Here is a 26,203-nt window from a genome sequence, read left to right on the forward strand (position 1 = left end):
CCCTGAGCATTGCCAGATATGATTTAAAAAAAAAAAGAAGACGACGACAACTAAGAACAGAAAGTGTTATATGACTTGATAGCATTTGAAAGTTCCTTCAGGGGCCGGGCGGTGGTGCTGGAGGTAAGGTGCCTGCCTTGCCTGCGCTAGCCTAGGACGGACCGCGGTTCGATCCCCCGGCGTCCCATATGGTCCCCCAAGCCAGGAGCGACTTCTGAGCGCATAGCCAGGAGTAACCCCTGAGCGTCACCGGGTATGGCCCAAAAACCAAAAAAAAAAAAAAAAAAAAAGAAAAAAGAAAGTTCCTTCAGTAATGTTGTAGGGAAAAATCAAATGCCCCCCAAAAAAATACTAAAAATGTTCTGATTTCTAAAATATCAGCATATCTTTCTATTATAAGATCTGTAACTCTAAACTCCAGTGTTCAGTTTTTAATACCATGCAAATTCAGGAAAACCGGCCCCTAGATAACTATTTGTAAGTGAGAACCTGAAAATCCACTTGTCAGTGTGTCCTACATTCAGCTGACTAATGCTGATCCTAGTTGATCAAGGTTCTGAAGTGAGTGTTCTGTTAACTCTCAGTTGCTGGCACTCAGAAATAGGGGTGAGGCTGAGAGGACCAGGGAACCATTCTGTTGGTTTATTTATTGTTTTTGTTTTGGGATCACATCCAGCAATGCTCAGGGATTACTCCTAATGGACTCAGGTGAATTAAATGGGGTACCTGGGGCAAGGCAAGCACCTTACCTGTTGTACTTTCTCTTTGTTCCCCTCTGTATCCTTTTTTGTTTGTTTGTTGTTGGGTCACACCCAGTGGCACTTGGGGGTTACTCCTGACTTTGTACTCAAAAAAAGTTCCTGGCAGGCTCGGGGGACCATACAGGATGCCGTGGATTGAAACTGGGTCCATCCCAGTCAGTCACGTGCAAAGCAAACACCTTACCGCTGTGCTATCTCTCCAGCCCTATGTATCTTGTTTTAAAGAGAGACAATAATAAATCAAAGCTAATGTTTATCAGATGAGCACATGTGAATAATAACTCACAGAAACATATTTAAGTGTGTACCCCACTGTCACACCATTTAATTATGTCTCGGTGTTTAGGACTTCGAGCAATTTGTGGGTTGTTTTCATTGTTTATTACAGAATTCTCTTTAGAGTTATGCACTATTTAGAAAACCTGTTCATCTTGCCTTTTATTTTTGCTCAGGTGGCCATACAAGGCCAAGGATCGTTTGAACCCACATTCTCTTCAGGCCTCTGAACTATCTCCCTGACCCACCTGGCTCTTATGTGCTGCTCTTCGTTGCCTCCATCCTTGTTAGGCCTTGTAAGAAGGTCAGGCGGCCAGGTTCCTTTAAATATACAGCCTTATGTTTTAAAACCTTGTCCTCGGTTACAGTACTGGGAACCTAAATAGCAAATAGGGCAGCCTAGCAGCGTTGCCAGTTCTGCAGAGTTCTTTGTCTTGCATTTTTTGGAAAATAGATATTTTGACATGCTTCCTCTTCCTTCTCCCTGACTCACCCTGATCTTCTTAACAGTGAGCTAAATTTATTGCAATTTTGTTGACAGATTCTATTAGTGGATTCTCTTTGGTAGGTAAAACACAAATATAAGGCTTTCTTTCTTTCTTCTTTTCTTTTTTTATTTTGGGTCACACCCAGAGGCACTCAGGGCTCTTACTCCTGGCTCTGCACTCAGAAATCATTCCTAGCAGGCTCCGAACCATATGGAGTGTCAGGGATTGACCTTGGGTTGGCTGTGTGCAAGGCAACCATCCTCCCCTCTGTGCTATCACTCTAGCCCCAAACTTTACTGTCTGCCTTGTTTCTGCCCCCCTTTATCTTGTCATCAGATGATGGCATTGACTGACCACCAAAGCAGAAAGATACTCACTTTAGGGTAAGAAACCTAATAGAAAATTACCTTCAGGGGCCTGAGTAATAGCAGAGTAGTTAAGGCTCTTGCCTTGTGTGCGGCCAACAAGGACTCAATCCCTGTCATCCCATATGGTCCCCTGAGCACTGCCAGGAGTGACTCCTGAGTGTAGAGTCAGGAGTAAACTCCTGAGCACTGCTGAGTGTAGAGTCAGGAAGGAAGGAAGGGAGGGAGGGAGGGAGGGAGGGAGGGAGGGAGGGAGGGAGGGAGGGAGGGAGGGAGGGAGGGAGGGAGGAAAGGTGGGAGGGAGGGAGGGAGGGAAAAAGAAAATCACCTTCAAAAAGTTTTGCATTTAGGCTGGAACAACAGTACAGCAGATAGAGAGCTTTACTTGGATTCAATCCCAGCATCACATATGATATCTGAAAACCTGCCAGAAGTGATCCTTGAACACAGAGCAAGGAGTACATCCTGAGCACTGCTGGGTATCACCCAAAAACAAACAAATAAATTAATTAAATTTTTTTGCAAGAAAAAAACATCTAACCCCATCAATAAATGGGGAAAAGAAAAGAACAAACATTTCCCCAATGAAGAAATATAGATGGCCAAAAGACACATGAAAAAATGCTCCAAATCACTAATCATCCAAGAAATGCAAATCAAAATAATAAATATAACCTCATACCACAGAGACTGGCACACATCACAAAGAACAAGAACAACCAGTACTAACTGGCATGGATGCAGAGAGAAAGGAGGCATCATTCACAGCTGATGGGAATGCAGACTGGTCCAGCCTTTGGCAAACAATGTGGATATTTCTTAAAAATCGAGAAATTGGTCAAGCAATACCACTCCTAGGGATAGATACTATATCCCAGGAACACAAAAATACAATACAAAATGCCTTCTGTACTCCTATGTTCAAAGCAATATTTACAATATTCAGAATCTGGAAAAAAAAAACCAACAACAGATGATGGCTAAAGAAACTGGTATATCCACACAATGGAAATACTATGCAGCCATGAGAAAAATGAAGTCATGAAATTTGCTTATGCATGGATGGATATGGGTATTATTATGCTTAGTGAAATGAGTCAGAGGTAAAGGGATAGACAGAAAATAATTTCACTCATTTGTGAGATATAAGAAAAACAAGAGTATAGTAATAATATCCAGAGACAATAGAGATAAGGAGATCCAGCCCAAGCTGCCACAAGAGTGATAAGTGCAGTTAGGGTAGAGAAGGGTATACTACGACAATAATTGTTGGAAATGATCACTCTGGACAAGAACTCAGTGCTGAATAGGGAGAGAGTGACATGCAAGGCACCCCTTCATTAAACATAGTGCAAACCACAGTGTCCAAAAGGAAAGAGAGAGAGAAAGAGAGAGAAGCAAATTGCCCATACTAGAGACAGGCAGAGGTGAGAGGAAAACAGAGACAGGTGGCAGGAAGGGTACATTGGTGAAGGGTGGTGTACATTCTATGACTGAAACCCAACAATGAGTAATTTTGTAGCCACAATACTTAAATATAAAAATTCTGCTTTTGGGGCCGGGTGGTGGCGCTGGAGGTAAGGTGCCTGCCTTGCCTGCGCTAGCCTAGGACGGACCGCGGTTCGATCCCCCGGCGTCCCATATGGTCCCCCAAGAAGCCAGGAGCAACTTCTGAGCGCATAGCCAGGAGTAACCCCTGAGCGGCACAGGGTGTGGCCCAAAACCCCAAAAAAAAAAAAATTCTGCTTTCAGGACTGAAAAGTTAGTATAGCAGGCAGGGTACTTGTTTTATACTCAGCCAACCCAAGCTTAGTCTCCGGCACCATATATAGTTCCAGAGCCCTTCCAGGAGTAAATCCTGAGCACAGTTGAGTTTTTTAATCCAAAATCCAATAACAATTACATATAAAAATGTTAAAGTCCTGGGGCTGAAGTGATAGCACAGCAGGTAGGACATTTTTCTTGGATACAACCAACTTGGGTTCAGTTCCCAGCATCCCATATAGTTCCCAAGCCCACCAGGAGTAATTTCTGAATGCAGAGTGTTCTGAACCTGAGTGATGCCGGGTATGGCCCAAAAGCCAACAACAAAATAAAAGTTGAAGTTTTGCTTTCTTGTCCATTGCTCCGGGAACTCTCTGTACAGTCTAAGAACACCTGGGGTATACAAGCAGAGACTTATCCTGAGAGCTTCAGCATATGTATGGTGGTTTTATTTCTGACTCTCTTTCCTACTGTTATTGCTGGGAAGGGCAGTCTTTCAGGCAAACCCTCAAAGAAACAGAAATCCTCAGAAGATAGTAAAGAGAGGGGCCTGAGATATGGCCCAAAGGCATATGAACTTGTTTGCTTTATTTTACTATCTTCTTTTTTGGTTGGTTTTTGTTTGAGGACCACACCCAGCAGTGCTCAGGGCTTATTCCGGGCTCTGCACTAAGAAATCACTCCTGGCAGGCTTGGGGGACTATATGGGATGCCAGAGATTAAACCTAGGTCCACCACATGCAATGCAGATATTCTACTCACATGAGATTTAAGATGGTTATATAATTAAATACAGAGCCTTGCACATTCAATTCCAGATACAACCCAACACAACCTCTCCTACTTTCCCTCCCCTCAGAAAATGATACTGGAGGTGATTGTACATAGATGGCACAAGCAGTAGAACATAGAACATGGACATGGCCATTGAGCTCCATCACTGGCACTGCAGCCTTCTCACTCTTATACAGTCAGGTGTGACTATATTAAAAAATACAGATGGTGGGACCTGGAGCTGCACACTTGATCCCTGATACCACATGATCCTTCAAGCAGGTGTGATCCAACTCTCCCGCAAGAAAAGATACTGGGAGGGGCCAGAACAGTGGTGCAAGCGGTAAGGCATCTGCCTCGCCCACACGAGCCTAGGACGTTAGATCCCCCAGCGTCCTATATGGTCCCCCAAGCCAGGAGCGATTTCTGAGTGCATAATCAGGAGTAACCCCTGAGTGTCACCAGGTGTGGCCCAAAAACCAAAAATAAAAATAAAAATGATAGGGGCCGGCAAGGTGGCGCTAGAGGTAAGGTGTCTGCCTTGCAAGCGCTAGCCAAGAAAGGACCGCAGTTCGATCCCCCGGCGTACCATATGGTCCCCCAAGCCAGGGGCAATTTCTGAGCGCTTAGCCAGGAGTAACCCCTGAGCATCAAATGGGTGTGGCCCGAAAAACCAAAAATAAACAAATAAATAAATAAATAAATAAATAAATAAATAAATAAATAAAAATGATATTGGGGATAATTCCACAATATCCTGAAAGATGAGTGAAGGCCATGTTATAAGATGGTGGCAGCAGCGCCTGAGCAGACAGAGAACTAACTGCATTTAAGGAACAAAACAATGAGCTTGTTCTCTATAAGTCACCCCCCAAGTCCCTGCCTTATCCTCTATGACCAAACTTCATCTACATGTATTTCATTTCACACACACACACAAAAAGAGATTATAAATGTAAGGTTTACAATAATCCTTACTTTACTTTCATTTCTGTTTTATTGGTTCAGAATTACTCCTCAGTAAGTAAAAGGATAATAGTGTTTCAACTAGCTTGAGGGTCCTATTGATTTTTTAATGGATTGAGACAAGATCAATGAGAAATGAAGCTGCAAGAAGCATGAAGGACACTGGGCTAGACCAAATGGAGCCTCAGACCTAGACACTTGCTAATTCAGTTTCACTCTAGAATATTTCCATCATACTTAGTTTTTTTTTATGACAAAGTATATGTCTGGATTTTTCTTATCAAAATTCATACTTTGGGTTTGAATTCTTTATCGACTTTTTATTGACTTTATTAATGATAATAGTAATAAACTACTCCATAAGATCCTACCACTGTTCCCATTTATTTACATGAGTTATCTGATTTATTCTTCAAAGTCTCCCTCTGATTTCCATTTTATAGGTAAAGAAAGTGAGGTTCAGCTCTAAATTATTTTCCAGAGATTATATGGCAGAGCAGGATCAAATCACACCCAATTTCTCTAGCTTCCAAGTTAATGCTCCTGGAAGCCACTCTCTTTAATTTAGGACTAAAGAGAAAAAAGCTAGACAGGATCATGCTTCATTTAAAAATTTTTTTTTGTTTTTTTTTGGGTTTTTTTGGTTTGTTTTTTTTTTTGGTTTTCAGGCCACACCCGGTAACGCTCAGGGGTTACTCCTGGCTATGTGCTCAGAAGTTGCTCCTGGCTTGGGGGACCATATGGGACACCGGGGGATCGAACCGTGGTCAGTCCAAGGCTAGCGCAGGCATGGCAGGCACCTTACCTTTAGCGCCACCGCCCGGCCCCCTTTTTTTTTTTTTTTTTTTTTTTTTTTTGGTTTTTGGGTCACACCTGGCAGTGCTCAGGGGTTACTCCTGGCTCTAGACTCAGAAATCGCCCCTGGCAGACACAGGGGACCAGATGTGATGCCGGGATTCGAACCACGAACCACTGTCCTTCTGCATAAAAGGCAGACGCCTTACCTCTATGCTATCTCTCCGGCTAAAAATTTTTTTAACAATTTTGTATTTGTACTGTCTTTGGTATTTTTTTAAATAAATTCTTTAGTTGAATCACCATGAGATACACAGTTACAAAGTTGTTCATGATTTTCAATCATACAATGCCAACACCCTTCACTAGTTCACATTTCCTGCCACCAATGTTCCCAGCTTCCCTCCCATCCTCCCCGCTACCATCTCCCCTTCCTGCCTCTGTGGCAGAACTTTGTATTTCTTCTTTCTCTCTTCACCTCTCTCCTTTCTCTCTCTTTCTTCCTTTTTTTCCTTGTGTTTTGCAGTATTGTTACTGAAGTGGCATCATGCATATCATTTTATCTTCTCTCAGCACCCTGTTCTTGTCCAGAGTGATCATTTCCAGCTATCATTGTCATAGTGACAATGCCCTTTCCTGACTTAACTGCACTCTTCACTATTTGTGGCAAGCTTTCTCCCATGGACTGGTCCTCCTGGCCCTCATCTCTATTGTACCTGTATATTATTACCATACTATATTTTTAGTACCCCAAAAGTGAGTGAGATCATTCTATCCATCTTCCTGACTCATTTCACTCAACATCATACTCTCATATCCATCCATGTAGAAGCAAGTTTCATAACTTCATTTTTCCTAACAGCCACATAGTATTTCACTGTGTAGATGTACCAGTTTCTTTTACCACTCACATGTTCTCAGTTGTGTGGGTCTGTTTATTTTTTAAGTTTTAGAACCACATCCAACTGTGTCAGAATTTATTCCTGTCTCTGTGCTCAGGGATCACCCCTAGAAGGGCTCAGGGGACCATAGGATGTGCCAGGGATCAAAGCAGGTTGGCTTTGTATAAGGCAAGTGCCTTACTGGCTGAGCTGTTGCACCAATCTGGATCACATTTCTTTTGTTTGTTTGTTTGGGGGCCACACTCAGCACACTCCTCGCAGACTCAGAGGACCATATGGGGTTCAGGGAATCAAATCCAGGTCCATCCTGGGTTGGCCCTGTGCAAGGCAAATGCCCTACTGCTGTGCTATCACTCTGGCCCCTGGATCACATTTCTTGATTCCTGGGGGACTTTAGCTGTCCTCACCTTTTACACCTTTGCTTTCCTTACCTCAATTTAATAAAGCAAACTGGGACCGGGTGCCACCTCAAGGAGATGGAGCTCATTCTATGGATACATAAGGCCCTAAACAACTGGCACCAAATGGACCCCTGGAACTCATAACCCCCTGAACACTACCCATTGTAGAACCTAGTAGCCACAAGTCCTTGAAGATGTGGCCGTGGTGACTCCAGGGACCTCAAGCATTGAATACTCATGGCCAAGCATCACAAGGAATGGCCTCATTTTCCCCCTCTCAAAGCAATGCTGGGTTTCTTTCTTCTGATATAGTGTCAGGGAAGGTTCAGTGATTCGAATATATGCTTTGTATATGGAAGCTCTGAGTTTAATCTTGTCATTGTATTGCCCCCTGAACACCACAAGGTGTTCAGAAAAAAACAAACAAAAAAAGGTGCCAGGCCTGCTGTGGATAAAAGCAAAAGCAAGATGCCAGAACTGTAGTAGAAAGCATGACACTCTTTATTTTATTTTGTTTGTATTGGAATCTCATCCAGCAATGCTCAATGGTAACTTAGCTCTCAGGGACTATATATGGTGTCAAGGATAGAGCCCGAATTAACTGAATACAATGCAACCACCCTACCCATTGTACTATCTCTCTGGTCCCAAGATACTTTTTTGGGGGGAAGAGGGACCATACCCGGCAGTGCTCAGGGGTTACTTCTGGCTCTGCACTCAGAAATCATTCCTGGCAGGCTTGGGGGACTATATGGATGCCAGGAATCGAACTCAGGTCCATCCAGGGTCGACCACATGCAAGCCAAATGCCCTGCCACAGTGCTATCTTTCTGCCCCCCCCCCAGATACTTTTTTGACAAACGAAATATACAAATTTGATCATAAAAAAATTATAGGACTAGCAATATAGTTTAACTTTAGAGCACTTGCCTTGCATGCATTAAAGTCCTGGATTCAATTCCTAGCACTATTCAAAATAAAGAGGGTCAAAGCAATAGGTAAGGTACTTGCCTTAATACAAAACCAACCTAGATATGATCCCCAGTATCAAACTCAGAATGATCCCTGAGTACAGAGCCAAAAGTAAATCCTGAGCACAGCCATGTGAGAGCCAACAATGAAATACAAAAATTAGGCAAGAGGGGCCAAAGCAATAGCACAGTAATAAGGCGTTTGCCTTGCACAAGGCCAACCCAGGACGGATTTGGGTTTGATCCCCAGCATCCCACATGATCCCCTGGGCCTGCCAGGAGTGAGCACAGAGCCAGGCATGACCCCTGAGTGCTGCCCAAACTCCCCTCCCTGCAAAAATATCCCCCTCAAAAACAGAATAGAGAAATAGCACAGGAGGCAAGGCCTTGCAGGGGGCAATCCTGGTTTGATCCGACACATCACATGGTTCCCTCAAGCACCTTCAGAAGTGATACCTGAATACTCTCTGGATGGGCTTCAAAACCAGCCCACACACACACACACACACACACACACACACACACACACACACACACACACACACACACACACAAAACACCATATGTTCACAGTATTTTGTCTAAAGGCAATTTTTATTATCTTTTAAAATTTAGTATAAACCATAAAAAACAATGAAGGGTCAAAGAATTCACACACATAGACACTTCCAGTTATAATTTGTTTTAACTTAAAGAGTTCACATAAAAAGACTTATAGGGTCAGGAAGATGGTTCAAAGGGCTGGAGTGCAGCTTTGCAGCAGGAGCCCTGAGTTGGATTCCTAGAATCAGATTACCGCTGCCCCCTTGCCCCGCACTTTTGGGATGAGCCCTAAACACAGAGCTGGGAGTGGTCTCCACACTGCTGTGTAAGTCCGTAAACAAAGCCTGACAAAAGATGTTTACGATAGACAAAGAAAATACAATTGTTCTTGTAAAGACTGATTGAAGAATGGTACATGAATGCTAAAGAGTTTAAAACTGTGCTAATTGAAATTATCTGCATGAGTTTAAATGACAGTATGTTAGGTAAAGAAATTCTATTTTATTTCTTCTAAATATAGGCAGTATTTAATTCTTGATCAGGCCAAATACTTTTCTAAGAAAACTTTTCCTAATTGGCAACTTAGCATTCTCAGAACAATTTAAATTGCACTTGATTTTCATTTTGGGCCACTTCTGGCAGTGCTCAGAGATCACACCTGGCAGTCCTTGAGAGGTCATATGTGGTGCTAGGATGAAACTGAGGTTACCACCATGCAAGGAAAGTACTTTAACCCATCTGCCCCGAGTCATTTTTTGCTTGGGGTTAGTTCTCACTCTGCACTTAGGATTTACTCCTGGCAGTACACAGGGGGTCATATGTGATGCCAGGGATTAAACCCGGGTCCTCAATGTGCAAGGCAAGTGCCCTATCCACTGTATTGTCTCTCCATCCCCTCTGTCACTGTTTTAAACTTCACACTTGATTGCTATTTGGTTTGATTACAGATTGAGAGGGCTGGAATAATGTTACAGGATGTCAAGGCACTTTCTTTCATGAGGCTGTGACAGATCATGGCAGTCCTAGTTCAAATCCCCAGGACCATGTGTCTTTGAGAAGAGTCAGGGATCATTCCTGAGCACAGAGCCAAGGAGAGTTCCTGAACACTGCTAGGGGGAGTGGGGGACCCAAAAACAAAGCAACCCAAAAAATTAAACAAAAACAGGAACTAAGAAGATGCCCCAAAGATTTTGCATGTAAGGGACCTATATTCAGTCCCCACCCATGGATCCCCAGCACCTTCAGGTATAAAAAAAGATTCAACAAGCAGAGACTCATCACATCTTCTTTATTAGGAAATACCAGCAAGTGCTATTTATCAAAGTAAGATAATGAAACAAGAAGTAAGAGGGGCCGGAGAAATAGCACAGTGGCATTTGCCTTGCAAGCAGCCAATCCAAGACCAAAGGTGGTCGGTTCGAGTCCCAGTGTCCCATATGGTCCCCCGTGCCTGCCAGGAGCTATTTCTGAGCAGACAGCCAGGAGTAACCCCTGAGCATCGCCGGGTGTGGCCCAAAAACCAAAAGAAAAAAAAAAAAAAAAGGAAGATACTTGCACTAAGAGGTTCTGGGTTCAAATCAGGAATGTGGTCTGAGTGGCAGCTTAGGGAACACTCAGCAGCAGTCAGACCAGAACAGAGCCAGAAGAGATTAAGGAATGAGAGGAGGCAGACAGCTTCAGAAGTTTTATTGTCTCCTCCAAAGGCTGGACCCTGAGGGGTCAGAGCAACAGGACTGCAGGTAAAGCACTTGCCTTGCACATAGCCTGCAGGATTCCAGTCTCAGGCATCCCATATGGTCCCCTGCATTCTACTACAAATGATCCTCGAGTGCAGGGCCAGGAGTACATTCTAAGTACTACCAGGTGTGGCTCAAAAACAAGGAAGAAAGAAAAGGAAAGAAAAAAAGAAAAAAACAAGGAAGAAAAGAAACAAGAAAGAGGGAGAACAGGAGGGAGGAAGGGAGGGAGAACTAGACCAGGAAAGAGAAAAAGCAATCATGAATTCCAAGGAGGAAAAAATATTCATGAGAACATATTTTGAGACATTACTTAACTAGTGAATAAAAATTACATGCTGGGTGGATTCCAAGCTTTTAGAATTAATCTGAGCTTCAGGTGTGTTTCAAAGCACAAAGATGATCTTAGCGTATTACGTTCTCATGTTTTCTGTGTTCTAGGTCATGCTGTAGGTGATGAGCAAACAGATAGTGAAAAAGGCACCCTCAGAGCTCACATTCTAGAGGGGAGAAACAATAAGCGGGAAGAAAATGAAAGAGAAATAACATAGAGACAGTGGTGAAGGGTCTAGGGCACTTAAGTGGTAGGATGTGGTAACTTTGTACATCAACACCATAGACCTTTATAGCATTGTAATCATATTACATAAACTTTAATGAAATTTATAATGTCTTTAAATAGAATGACTTGCTAGACCCTTGCCAGAGATAGAAGGTGGCTGCTACCTGCAGGGAAGGCCTTTTTGAGAAACATTTGGTGATTTGAATCCTAGCATCCCATATGGTCCATCCCCACCCTGCCAGGAGCAGATTCTGAGTGCAGAGCCAGGAGTAACCTCAGCGTCGCCAGGTGTGACTCAAAAACTCAAAATAAAAAAAAATAAAAAGAGAGAGAGAGAAAAAAATATTAAAGTCCCCCCAAGCCAGGGGCAATTTCTGAGCGCTTAGCCAGGAGTAACCCCTGAGCATCAAACGGGTGTGGCCAAAAAAAAGAAAGAAAGAAAAAGAGAAACATCTGGTTATTAGTTACCAAGCTGCAAAGCAAAAGCCCTAAAACAGGAATTTTCTTGAGACCATCGAAGATAAGGGCTCAGGTTAGAGAAGTGTACAGGGGTATTGTTATGGCTGTTGCTTGCTTTGGTCCTTGATACCACATATGGTCTCCTGAGCCCCACCAGGAGTAATCCCTAAGTATAGAGACTAGAGTAAGTCCTAAACACTTCCAGGTATCCTCTTTCAAACTAAAAACAAACAAGGAAGAGATATGGGTTAATCAAGCAAAAACAATGAAGGGGGAGGTCAGTCCTGGAGAAGAGTGTAAAGTAGGGGTCTCAAACTCAATTTACCTGGGGGCCGTAGGAGGCAAAGTCGGAGTGATCCTTGAGTGCAAAACCTTGAACATTGGGGGATATGACCCAAACAACTAAAACAAAACAAAACAAAAAAAAAAAGATTCCTCTAGGGCAGGGCCACAAAATGTTGTATGGAGGGCCGCAAACACCCAGCGGGCCGTGAGTTTGAGACCCCTGGTGAAGAATGAAATTTAGCAGTTCCAATGCCAGGGTATTAAGATCTTAGGGGTGAGTCACCACTGTCTACATTCAGCCAGCTCCATAGACTCAATCTATTCTCAGAAGTGATACAAACCAAGCTGTGAAAAAGAATGAGTATACAGGCCACACAGCAGAAAACTGGCAATCTCAAAGGGAAAGAGTGAATCAGGTTCCTACCCTGCATAAGCCACGACTGCTGTACTCATGACCCTCAATCACTGCTTCACCAATGGCTTTTCACCACTCAGCTATGGCTCTCTGCAGAGACACCAGTCTGACCAAAACTCCAGGTGTGCTGGTATTTGGGCTTTTGGAGTGAGCGTGAGTGTGGGCATCCTCCACCCTGCCTTCTCATACTTTCAGAAGGCCTGGCAGCCAAAACCACATCCCACAAAAGCCTCAGTATCAGCAATAGTGCTTGGAATTCTGGTCAATGTGGTCACATTTGTGGTCATGCAACAGCTTCAATTTTTTAAATGCTGCCATTTCTGTAAAAACATACCAACTTAGATGCCAATGTATATTTGAAGCCACCTAATGTTCAGAAACAAAAGAAGTAACAATAATTAACTAGTGGGGCCGGGCGATGGCGCTGGAGGTAAGGTGCCTGCCTTGCCTGCGCTAGCCTAGGACGGACCGCGGTTCGATCCCCCGGCATCCCATATGGTCCCCCAAGCCAGGAGCGACTTCTGAGCGCATAGCCAGGATTAACCCCTGAGCATTACCGGGTGTGGCCCAAAAACCAAAAAAAAATAAAATAAAATAATTAACTAGCAACAGGAGCTTTAAAAACCTTCTGACAGGGGGCCGGAGAGATAGTGTTGAGGTAGAGCATTTGCCTTAAATGCAGAAGGACGGTGGTTTGAATCCCAGCATCCTGGGAGCATGCCAGGAGCGATTTCTGAGCGTAGAGCCAGGAGTAACCCCTAAGTGCTACTGGGTGTGACCCAAAAACAAAAAAAAAAAACAAACTTCTGACAGTGACCAACAAAAGAAAGTTTTGTATTTTTTCTCCTCCTTGTGAATATTAAGCAAACTATAAACTTATATTTTATTTTTCTTAAGATTTAAGATTTTTCATTATGAATAATAAAATGAAAAAGCAAAGACCATATTGGGAATTTCCTGAACAGACAGCAAGTTTACTCATACAAAATTGAATTAAATTTATTTCACCAAATGACACTGACCAAGGTCACTTTTTTGTGCCTCTGGAATTCATAAGCAAAACTTAAGCTATTTGCTGATAAATTTCTGCTGTTGAAGAAAATTTTAATGATGTAGCCAGGCTCCATGAAGAATAAACAGTCCCTACCTTCTCACTTGAAGAAAAAAGACCCCCAAAAACAAAAACAAAAAAGAAAAGAAAGAAAGAAAACCCTGGAGGTTTACATGGAAAGCTTATCTTTTTATCAAGAAAAGTGATATGATCTAATTTATAGTCTAGAAAACTTACACTGGCCATTTTGTAGAGTATAGATTGTAGCAGGTGAAAGAGTGGTGGTTCAATAAGAAATGATGGCCTGCACTAGCACCTGAGCAGTGGAGAAAGTGAGGTTGTGCTTTGTAGTGGCAATAATAGGACACATGTGGGACAACGGGGCAAGAACTTGTTTTTTGGTGCAGTACCTGGTAAATGGGGTGGCAGTGACTGGCAATGGGGAAATTGAAGTCCAGACCTGTCTGGACTGGAGAGATAGAACAGTAGATAGAGCTTTTCAATTGCACGCGGCCAACATGGTTTCAATCCCCAGCATCCCAAATAGTTCCCCCAAGCATTGCCAGGGGTAATTCCCGAGTGCCCAGGAGTAACTCCTACACAGGTATGGCCCCAAAACAAAAACAACCAGAAATGTGAATTCTAATTTACTTTCTTCACTTTCAGAAGTTTCACCATCTCTAATTCAATTCACTTTGAAATGTTGTTTTATTTACTATAATAGATAAAGGATTGTGCACAAGACAGGTTGCTCCCTATAGTGCTTTGGGAACTAAATGCAATGCCGGGATTAATCAGGGTCAGCCACATTCATGGCAAGCACCTTAATGCCTGCATCTCTAGCTCTAGTTCTAATTTTCTGTTCTGTTTCTTCGGATGCTTTCCAGAAAGCTAAGCTCTCCCCTTCCCAGGATTCACAACTTTTCTGAGCTGTTTGTCAAACCAAATGGAATGCAGAGTTCTGGGAAATAGAGATACATCACGGGAGGCAGAGACAGCAGCCAGAGCTGACAGCAACAGGAACAGCCACTTATGAAAAACCTGCAGGGGCCGGTGAGATAGCACAGCATAAGCGGTGTTTGCCCTGCATGCAGCCGATCCAGGATAGACGGTGGTTCAAATCCCAGTATCCCGTATTGTCCCCTCTGACTGTAGGAGCGATTTCTGAACACAGAGCCAGGAGTAACTCCTGAGCGCTGCTGGGTGTGCCCCCCCCCAAAAAAAAAGGAAGGCCTGCAGGGGAGATGGTACATGGATTGAGCAGATAGGTTCAGTCCCCAGTTTCAGAGGGTGAAAGTAGTACTGTTCTCGGGTCCTAAACATTCAGCCATTCTTCCCATTGGTCAGATATTAACAGAAGTGACTCCCTGATACCCTGATTACCACTGGGAGCCCAACCCCCACAAAAAAGAGTGACAGCTGAGGGGAGTGACATATGCCATGTAGCAAGTATATATATTTAGCTGAAACCTAATAGTCAACTTATGAATCACTTACCTATCAGCACATTTTCTTATTCATACTGAGCTGAGGAACATAATATCCTTGACTCACCTGCCTACCTCTCCATCTCAATCCCCTGCTGCCCTACAATCTCTCTCCAGCAAGCAACAGCCCACTTCCCCATTCTCTAGGGAAAAGGAAATAGAGGCCCTGTCTATATAAGATGAGTGATATTTCAAATGCAGAGAATCTTCTTTGTGTAGATTCACTTCCCCTCCTCCCACACCCCCTCTGGCTCTGTGACTTCTCACTTACCTTCAGCCTCACTTTCTCCCTCCCAGGCCCTTTCTTCCCTGGATTCAGCTCCTTTATAAGCTTGGGTTAGAGCTGAGGCTATTTCTTTCCCTTATCTCCTTCTCTCCAAGTGAAGATGTCCAGGCAGTGGTCTATATTCAGGGAAGAATTTGTGTTCCCTATAAGGACACCTTAGACATTTCTAGATACCTGTGTTAGAAACAAGAGTGTGGAGTTAAAAAATTCATCCAAGAATAGGAGAGATAGTACAGTGCATTAGATGTTTGCCTTGTATGCAGCTAATCTGGGTATGTTCCCCTCTACCAGTGACATATGGTTCCCCTCAATCTCCCTAGAAATGAACCCTAAGCACAAGGTTAGACATAAGGCCCGAGTATTACTGGATGTGGCCCAGCAGCAACAAAAATATCCATTGCAATGCCATCCTTCACTTGCCAAATTTGTATTCAAGTGGAATCCTTCTGTAAACAGAGTAATCATGTTAAACTAGGATTCCTCACAGATTTTCTTGAAATTTAAAACAGTAGCTTTAAAAGCATGGAGAAGAAAAAAGTTAAAGCAAAGAATCTTAGCTAACTGCATATAAAGGTGCATATAAGAGAACTGTTTCACTCTCCATCTTACAACCAAGAAAATTTGGATAATTTTGGATTATTTATGCATTTGGTTTTGTTTTGGTTTAAGAGGACCCATACATGTCATTGGTCATGGTCTACTCCTGGTTCAGTGCTTGATGTCACTACCATTGTGCTGAGGGACAGTACCATGGATGAAACCTCGTAATCGCTCATTCCAAAGTACACGCTCCAGCCCTTTCTGCTACCTCCACAGCTCAAAGGAAAAGGATGTTATTCTCAGAGATTCTAGCACCTCTGAGCAAATGACAAGAAAACTCAGGATATTACTTCATTTCATCTATACTAATAGCTAAAAATAATGTCTTAAGTTGCTAATGGGGAGCAAATCTGAGAAGTTCTTCAAGCCCTTCTGGTTCTGAGTTCTGCTTATTTTTCACAGGTAATTGGTGAAGTATCATGAGACTGTAGGGATAGGAAATGCTCAGTGTTTCCAGAAATTTGAAGGCTGTTGTCAGAATTCAACAGAACAAGGCTCCGTTTAATAGCTTCTCTGTTCTGAAAGGCCTCCAGAGAAATATCGTCCATAGTTCCCTGAGTGGCTTATTTGATAACCTTAAGCATTACACTCAGGAAATTGGGTTTGTTTCCAAGCCTAAAATTCTCTGTACTGTGATTTCTCAGGGGGTGTGGGAAATAGTTGTCATCATCAAGTGACTCGCCCAATGATACCAGCATCTACTCATCTCCTGACCTTTTCACTCTCCCTTACTCACAGATCTTTATTTTTCTCACTCTTTAATGTGTTCAGATCTTACATGCAAAACATCATGTATACATAAGGATTTGGAAAGCCCATCAGAGTGGTTTATGCTGACTTCCTGGGGCCTGAGAGGAGCTAGAAATGTAGATTGGGCTAGATAGGAACTGACCAGTCATTGCTCATCCCTCCAGGATGTACGCTCTTCCACAAGAGAGAAGACAGGACAGACCGGGGAATCCAAGCTCCCGGGTGTGCCCACACTGCACACCCTGTGGGAAGACACTTTCCCGCCTTGGTCTGAGGCACTTCCTTTCGCTACAATGGGGTGTGTTTGCCATTGTAAGAATCGAGTTAGACTGGGAAGAGCCATGCCAGAATCTCTATCCATACTTTCTCTGTGGCAGCAAACTCTCCTGTAGGCCATGTTCCTCCTATCTGGCAGGTCAGAGGGGGCTACTTGCAAGGTCAAGTACAGGAGGCCTGTACCACATTAGTACTTTGGTTACTTCTGAGAATCTGGGTTCTCTTAAAGAAATGAATCAAGCTCTGGTGCATTTTATTCCAGAGCTCCTAACTCTTTTGGTACCAGAGTACTACACTTCCCAGCCCCTTTGTGCTCAAGCACAAGCCCTCCAATTTACCATCTTCCTTCAAGCTCCTTTCCTAGTCAGTTTTAGGGGGCTTAAAAAAGGAAAGAAGGTTTTTCGTGGAATCTACCTAATCATAGCAGCAAACATTTACTGAACTCTTAGGACATAGCAAAACACCCTTATATTCCTGACCACTGGTTGTTTTGGCTTCTTACCCAGTAATGCTCAGGGTTTTCTCTTGGATCTCTGCTCAGGGATCACTCCTAGGTACCATATGTAATGCTTGGGATCGAATCAGAGCAACTGAATGCAAGGCCAGTGCCTTACCTATTGTCCTGTCTTTCTAACCCCTCCTGATATAACCAGTTTTTGTGATTTTGTGGTTTAAATTCTTTCGTGACCTTGAGAAGTTCTGCCCAGAGAAGGGATTCTTAAACTTTTTCTATTCACAACCCCTTTTCATCCCAGAAGTTTCATGACCAGCATCATCTAGGAATGTAAAATAAACATATAAATCAAACATTGATTATAAATCATAAAATGTTTACTGTTTGGTTTTTGAGACATGCCTGGCAGTACTCAGGGCTTATTCCTGGCTCTGTACTCAAGGATCACTCCTGACAGAACTCGGAATCGCATAGGGTATCAGGGATCAAACCCAAGTTAGCCATATGCAAGGCACCAACCCACTGGTGTCTCTTTCTTTGATCTTAATAAAACAAAATTTCAAAAGTAGTCCAATTCCATGTGTGTCACCACCACAGAATAAGAAACTAGGGTAATTGACTTCTTCAACTTTTTCCTCTTGTGACCTTTCACCACAGGCCAGCATAGCCAGAAGCACCTTCGATTCATTACATGGTTGATTTTGAATTTATTTCTGGTCATCCTCTGTCCCGAAATCTCATCAGGGGCTGGAGTATAAAAAAAAAATAGCTTCATGGACGGGAGTGTATGCTTTTCATGTGAGAGGCTGGGGTTCAGTGTCTGGCACCAGATGGTTCCCCAAAGCACAGAGGCAGGAATAGTCCATGACAGTAGCCCCCGAGCACCGCCAAGTCTGGTCCTAAAAAAAATCACAACAAAAAGAAACCTGTTAGTATTGCCAAAGTTTCTGGCACCCCTACATTCAGTTATCACTTCCCACAACCTTAAAAGCTAGGGTCTATTTGTAAGTTATGTGCTGAGAGCCCAGTAAATGCTGTGTCAGTGGTGCCAGTGACCAGAGGCCAGCCCTCATCTCGCCTTGGATGATCTTGCTGATGACTTTAGAGCTAATCTGGAAACATGAGCACCATCTCGTCTGCAGGTCATGAGAAGCACAAAGGACTGGAGCCCAGAGCCAGAGAACCAGGAAGGCATGATACCTCTTGGCAGCTGCTAGTCTGTGTAAGGAAGGGTCAGGAAAGACTATCCAGAACCTTCTAAGTACTGTGGTCATTGGTTCCAGTTGGCTAGATTCAGGCCTGAGGTAGGCCTCCTGGCCCAACATAATTAGTAGAGCTGCCTCCACTAACACTGTCACATGGTTTCCTGGTTGTGTGCTATGCAAAAGAGGTTAGTGGGTTATAGAAAGCCAGCAAATGACTCTGACGTGTGTTCTGGGATAAGTCTTAAACAGCCAGCTATGAGGAGGTAATAATTTTTAGAGGTAGAAAGAGTTCTGCCACAAATAGAAAGGAATTGGACACCACTTGTCTTGAAAAATAATGAATATCAGGTGACTATGATCTAAATACAGACTAATCTAAGCTTAGTTTTGTTTGCTTGTTCGTTTGTTTGTTTGTTTGTTTTTTAAAGTATTCCTGCCTTGGGGCTGGAGAGATAGTACAGCAGGTAGGCAGCTGATCTGGCTTTGATCCCCCGCATCCCATTTAATTCCACCGAGCCTGTCAGGAGTGATTCTTGAGTGCAGAGCCAAGAGTGACCCCTGAGCACCTCTGGTTGTGACCCAAAAAAAGCAATAATAACAATAATAACAACAGCAGGGCCCGGAGAGATAGCACAGCGGCGTTTGCCTTGCAAGCATCCGATGCAGGACCAAAGGTGGTTGGTTCGAATCTCGGTGTCCCATATGGTTCCCCGTGCCTGCCAGGAGCTATTTCTTTTTTTTTTTTTTTTTTTTTTTTTTTGGTTTTTGGGCCACACCCGTTTGATGCTCAGGGGTTACTCCTGGCTATGTGCTCAGAAATCGCCCCTGGCTTGGGGGGACCATATGGGACGCCGGGGGATCGAACCGCGGTCCTTCCTTGGCTAGCGCTTGCAAGGCAGACACCTTACCTCCAGCGCCACCTACCCGGCCCCAGGAGCTATTTCTTTTTTTTTTTTTTTTTTGTGGTTTTTGGGTCACACCCGGCAGTGCTCAGGGGTTATTCCTGGCTCCAGGCTCAGAAATTGCTCCTGGCAGGCACGGGAGGACCATATATGGGACGCCGGGATTCGAACCGATGACCTCCTGCATGAGAGGCAAACGCCTTACCTCCATGCTATCTCTCCGGCCCCGGGGAGCTATTTCTGAGCAGACAGCCTGGAGTAACCCCTGAGCAACGCCGGGTGTGGCCCAAAAACAACAACAACAACAAAAAATAATAATAATAACAACAGCAAAAAGTGTTGCCAGTTAGAATATTTTGGAAAGCATCAGAGTTGCACAGATATTCTTACTGTGTCTTGGTACTTTAAGTTCTTAGTAATTTTCAGAAATAATATAGGTTTCATGTTTACTGACCTGCCTTCTAATTAACAATAGCTCAAAAATATAAAGAAAATTTGGTGGTTGGTACTGGAACGATAGTACTGCAGGTAGAATATTTGTGGATAGGGCCCAAGTGTGATCCCTGGCACCCCTTAAAGTCCCCTGAGTCTCACCGGAAGAAAAGAGCCAGGAATAAACTCTGAGTACAGCCAAATGTGACTGCCACAAAAAAAAAAAAAAATCACAATGAAGGGAGGGAAATTTTGACTCTTGAAGAGTGGGGAGAGTTTACCAATGTAAAAGTGCTCTAATCGCCCCAGTTTGAGTCAGAAGGTTACATGATCTCTTTTGAAGGAAGCTGCTACCTTATTGTGCAAGACCTTTAGAGTCACTCTCCATCTCACAAACAGGTTTTCCAGCCACCCACACTTCTCAGCCATCCTTTCTGAAGCTAGTGAATGTGTCTCTGAGCTCCATGAGCTGGCTCAGGGTGTGCCCTCAACCACAATGCTGAGTTCGTTGGCTTTGTAAACTGTACCTGTCACCATGGCCTAATCAGCACAGCCTGGTTCCATGGGCACTGTCAGGAACTGGTAGGTCTGAGCTCCCACCCCAGACATACAGTCACTTCCATCCTGTGGCTGCTTTATGCTGAGGACTTAGTAGAGAACAGCATGAGACTGTGCTGCAGTCACGTCATATGGGAGGGTCTGAAGCCTAGAAGCTCTGGCACGCTGATGCTCGCCCTGCAGTCTGACATGGCAGAGAGATCACTGCCTTTAGATGAGGCTGGCCTGCCTCTGTCCCATCTTAGAGATTGTGATGACTTTTTATTAACTCTGAGTTTTGTTTACATTAGTGAAGCAGGGATTGCATTCCCGGCTCTGCACATGGTTGGCTTTGGGTTGGTCTGGCATGGTGCACCATAGCTACATAATAGTTGATAGCTAATTTAATTAGTCATTCATTCCACATATTGCTTGAGTATTACAAGAATGGGCAGAGTTCTCTGCACAAAGGACATAGTCTTGAACAAGATAAACCAGCTCTCTGCCTCGTTGCCAGAGTGCTTGGACATATACCACTTTCCCAGTGTTCCCTTCCCCTCAACCACTCACTGCAATAGCCTCCATGATTTTACCAAAAGACCAGCCTCTGTTTCTTCTGCTTCTCACTCACCTGCAGGACCACATGACTTCTCAGCATGCCTCCCTACTGTCATTCTACCTCAGAGACATTGGTCCTGTGCCCTGTGTTGAGAATTCTCTCTCTCTCTCTCTCTCTCTCTCTCTCTCTCTCTCTCTCTCTCTCTCTCTCTCTCTCTCTTTTGGGTTTCTGCTTAAATACTGTTCCTCTTACCCCTTTCTCTCTCTCTCTCTCTCTCTCTCTATCTCTATCTCTCTCTCTCTCTTTTGGGTTTCTGCTTAAATACTGTTCCTCTTACCCCTTTACCTGGTAGGACATAAATCTTCTACTCATACCCAACTTTTGCCTTACAACACCACAATTATCTGTTGGGTGTTGGGTGTGTGTGTGTACCATGTATCAGTTCCACGTAACTCTGTGTGTATACACCATGTATCAGTTCTACATGACTATGAGAGAGTTCCATGTGGGAGACTGTGTCTGCCAGTCTCAATGATTGTGCATTTCAGAGGCTAGCAAGGGATTGTTTATATGGTGGCTTGCTTACCACAGAATAGAGCTGATCTTAATTATGATCTAACTCTGAGACAGGTGCATGGAGATCTAGATTCAGCTCTAGACTTCTATTTAGATGCCCTGGTAAAAAGTCATGCAAGTGTTGGCTAATGGGCAGGGCCTAGTCCTGAAGCAGTAAAACCATCACTAGCCAGAAATGAAGATAGCTGCCCAGTAACAAACCAGATGGTAGAGTGACAGGACTCCAGAATCTGACCAGCTGCTTTTTTTCATGTTTCCAGGGAGTCTGAAGTGGGAAGTACATTGTCAAAGTGGCAGCTGCCATTCAGGGAGATATATATTAAAGTACCAAAAACTTGGCTTTTGGGGCCAGAGAGATAGCATGGAGGCAAGGCATTTGCCTTGCGTGCAGAAGGCCGGTGGTTCGAATTCCGGCATCCCATATGGTCCCTGGAGCCTTCTAGGAGTGATTTCTGAGCATAGAGCCAGGAGGAACCCCTGAGCACTGCCAGGTGTGACCCAAAAACAAAAACTTGGTTTTTCACATGGAAGCATCAGGTTCAGCTCCTGGCACAGCATGGTCCCCATGAGCACCACTAAGAGAGTAATTTAAAAAAAAAAAAAGCTTTTTAGTTTTAAATGTGGAGGCTTCTATATGCCTCCTATCACTGCAAAGAAGAAATTAAAAAAAAAAACAGATTTAGAGGCCAGAGCAATAGCACAATGGCAGGGTGTTTGCCTTGCACGTGGCTAACACAGGATGGACCCCGGTTCAAATCCTGGCATCCCATATGGTCCTCCGAGCCTGCCAGGAGCAATTTCTGAGCACAAAGCTAGGAATAACTCCTGAGCAGAGCTAGGTGTGACCCAAAAAATTAAAAAAAAAAAAAAACAGAGTTAGATGGGATTAGAGTGATAGTACAGTGGGTAGGGTGTTTGCCTTGCGTACTACTTACCTATGTACAATCTTAAATACCTCATATGGTCTCTCAAGTCTGCCAGGAGTAATTCCTGAACATCACTTAGTGTGGCTTCTCACCCCCCAAAAATGAGACAGTTTTAAGGACTTGAAAGATTGTACTGTGTGTAAGGTACTTACCATACATGTAGCCAACCCAGCTTTGATCTTCATATGGTCCCATGGGCCTGCCAGAAATAAGCATTGAGCACAGAGCTAGAAGTAAACTCTGGGTACAGCAAGGTGTGACACCCCCTCAAAAAATTAAGCTTTCAGAGCTGGAGCGATGGCACAGAGCACACAACTGACCCAGGATGGACCATGGTTCAATCCCCTCGCGTCCCATATGGTTCCCCAAACCAGGAGTGATTTCTGAGCACATAACTAGTAGTAACCCCTGAGCATCACTGGGTGTGGTCCAAAAACCAAAACAAAAAAAAATTTAAGGTTTTAGTGTATCCTTCACGTTTTATTGAATATATGCTAATTCATATATAAACCTCTCAGCTCTAGAAGGTGAGTCCTATTATTGCCCCATTTTATAGATGAGGGAAAACGAAGGCACAGAGAGGTTATGTAACTTGCTCCAGATCGCAGCTAATCAGGGACCAGCATCCGGGTGATCTGGCCTCAGTACCTCCAACACCCAGCCCACCCCCTTGCACCCCTCCACCCTGATCCCTAGACTGTACTGCCTCTCAGATGGAGGTCCTTGCATTATTCAGAGCAAAGTGGGTGAAATAGTTAGACCAGAATCACATTTTAAAATAAAAAATGAGAGGGCAAAAAAGAGATGGCCCTTGTAAATGACCTCCAGTCCTTCTCATCTCCCTGGAAACTCATTCTATAGCAAAACCCTTCAGAACTGTGGAAGAAACCTCTTTCTCTTTTCATCTGGGGATCTTACTCTCGGCAGCTGGTGATGTGACAATGAGCCCTTGAATGCAGAGAGGTTTGTTTGTGCTTTCAAACCACAGGTGCAAGCAAATAATGATAGCAGCACATTTCTTATTTTCTGTTTATCCTGCCGTGAAAAAGCACTAATATAATGTGCTTTCATAAAGTGTGAAGTAAAACACTTAATCAAGCTTCAAAAGAATACTCTTCACCTCTGAGAGCAAAGGCTTTTCCTCCCATTGCTACTTCTAAATTGAATGTTAGCTGTCTGCTGCTTGTTTTCTGGGCCGCTGTGCTCACAGACAGTTTCTGGTGGGCCTGAGTGCTCAGATGCAGAGACTGAACTCTCACGAGAGCAGAACCCTTACCTTCACTGTCTCTTTTCACTCCCTCTTCCATTTTTTGTTGTTGTTGTTGTTGGTTTTTTGGGGACACACCTGGTGACGCTCAGGGGTTACTCCTGGCTATGCGCTCAGAAATCGCTCCTGGCTTGGGGGACAATATGGGATGACAGGGAATCGAACCACAATCCATCCTAGGCTAGTGCCGGCAAAGTAAGCACCATAACGCTTTGCGCCACCACTCCAGCCCCTTTTTTCACTCCCTCTTAACTGCCCAGGCTCACTAACTGCCCACACAGGCTGAACTCATCAAACTGGCCCACTGACACAATCCAGCCCATCACCAACATGTTTTTGCATTTTCTAATGGTCAGGGGGTATAATCCGAAGAAATAGACTATTTGTTGACACCTGGAAATGAAATGAATTTCAGTTCCACTTTCCATTGATAAAAGTGTATGACAGCTTGAATATGTTTATTCGTATATGCCCACACTGAATGGGCAAAGCTCAGTAATTGAAGCACAGAATGTGTGGCCTGCAAAGCTGAAATATTTACTGTCTCTACCAAAAATCTCGGCCTACCCCTCAACTCATTACAGCAGTGTCTTAGGCCCCAGCCATTCGGGTCACTTTTACAGAGTTAGACCCTGGCTGCCTGCTTTAAAAATTCCCATTACAGCAGTGTCTTAGGCCCCAGCCATTCGGGTCACTTTTACAGAGTTAGACCCTGGCTGCCTGCTTTAAAAATTCCCATTACTCACTTGATATATCAGATAAAGGGCTGATATCTAGAACATACAAAGCGCTCAGAAACCTGAGTCCTTCAAAACCAAACGAAGCCATAAAAAAATGGGGAGACGAAATGAATAGACATTTCTCTGAGGAAGAGAGAAGGATGGCCAACAAACACATGAAAACATGCTCACCTTCACTCATCATCAGGGAGATCCAAATCAAGACAACAATGAGATACCACCTCACACCAGTGAGGTTGGCTCACATCAAAAATAATGGGAACAACCTTTGTTGGAGAGGATGTGGTATGAAAGGAACTCTCATTCATTGCTGGTGGGAATGCCCCTTGGTCCAACATCTATGGAGAAAAGTCTGGAGAGTGCTCAAAGAACTCAGAATTGAGCTGCCATTTGACCCAGCAATTGCTCTCCTAGGCATATATCCCCAAGATGGAAAGACATTCATTCCAAAATACGTATGCACCCCACTATTTATTGCAGCACTCAGTATAATAGCCAAATCTTGGAACCAACCTCGATGTCCAACAACAGATGAATGGATCATTAAGATGTGGTACATATATACAATGGAATATTACATGGCAGTTAGAAATGATACAATCACAGACTTTGCAGCAACGTGGATGGACCTAGATCATGTTATGTTAAACGAAGTAAGTCAGAAGACAAAAGAAAAACACAGAATGGTAGCACTATTCTGAAACACCTAGAATACATAAAAAAACAAAAAAAGGGGGCCGGAGAGATAGCATGGAGGTAAGGCGTTTGCCTTTCATGCAGGAGGTCATCTGTTCGAATCCCGGCGCCCCATATGGTCCCCCGTGCCTGCCAGGAGCAATTTCTGAGCCTGGAGCCAGGAATAACCCCTGAGCACTGCCGGGTGTGACCCAAAAAAGCCAAAAAAAAAAAAAAAAAAAAAAAAAGGACATTGAAGAAGCATAACTGCTAGAACCACAAAGAAAGACTTCATAAACTCCATTCCCTGATCTGCACAGCCACCAAGATCTCTAGAAACAGGTCTGATTTTACCATCCAAGATAAAGTAGAAGTCTTCCACATACCACGAAAGCAGCAAGAGGAGAATAAATGATCTATTTTTTTTGACGTCTTTATTTTGGTGTGGAGATTACGGTTGATGTCTCCAATATTATTTTATTTTATTTTGTTTTGTCTTTCTCTTTCTTTTTGCACTTGAGTATGATTTGATTTCAGAACCGAGATTATTGTGTGGTGCCTGTTTTTATTGTTGTGGTGCTTATCAGTTATTTAATTCGATATTTTGTGTGTGTGTGTGTGTGTGTGTATTGTTGTGGTATTTTAATTACTTTTTTCACATCCTCTCTCAAACTGAGGTTGGAAGCCTCTAGACAGGACTCTGCCTATTTTCAGTATATTTGATTTTTGATTGAGAAGAGGACATATTAGGTGATGGGTATTCCCCTGATTTAATGTGAATATGTACCCAAAATACTACAGTGAAAGATATGTAAGCCATTATGGAAAAAAAAGAAAATTGTGTTTTTAATCAGAAACTTTCTTTGACTTACATGTATTATTATTATATTAATTATATTATATGTTATGTTATGTCACTATATTATGTTATATTAGTTTACCTTATTATGTTAATCAATTTTGTCCTTTAAATGAATTCTTACTTAAAAAAAAAACAAAAAAAAAAAAACAACTTTA

General features: G+C 43.4%; 1 protein-coding gene across 1 annotated transcript in view; it reads left to right on the forward strand.

Moving 5' to 3' along the window:
• The window catches only part of MYO1D (myosin ID), a 399,577-nt gene that overhangs the window by 312,962 nt on the left and 60,412 nt on the right, over window positions 1-26,203 (forward strand). The gene's annotated exons all lie outside the window — the stretch shown is intronic.

This window comes from Suncus etruscus, chromosome 1 (assembly GCF_024139225.1).
Source record: "Suncus etruscus isolate mSunEtr1 chromosome 1, mSunEtr1.pri.cur, whole genome shotgun sequence".
In the NCBI taxonomy this organism is placed as follows: Eukaryota; Metazoa; Chordata; class Mammalia; order Eulipotyphla; family Soricidae; genus Suncus; species Suncus etruscus.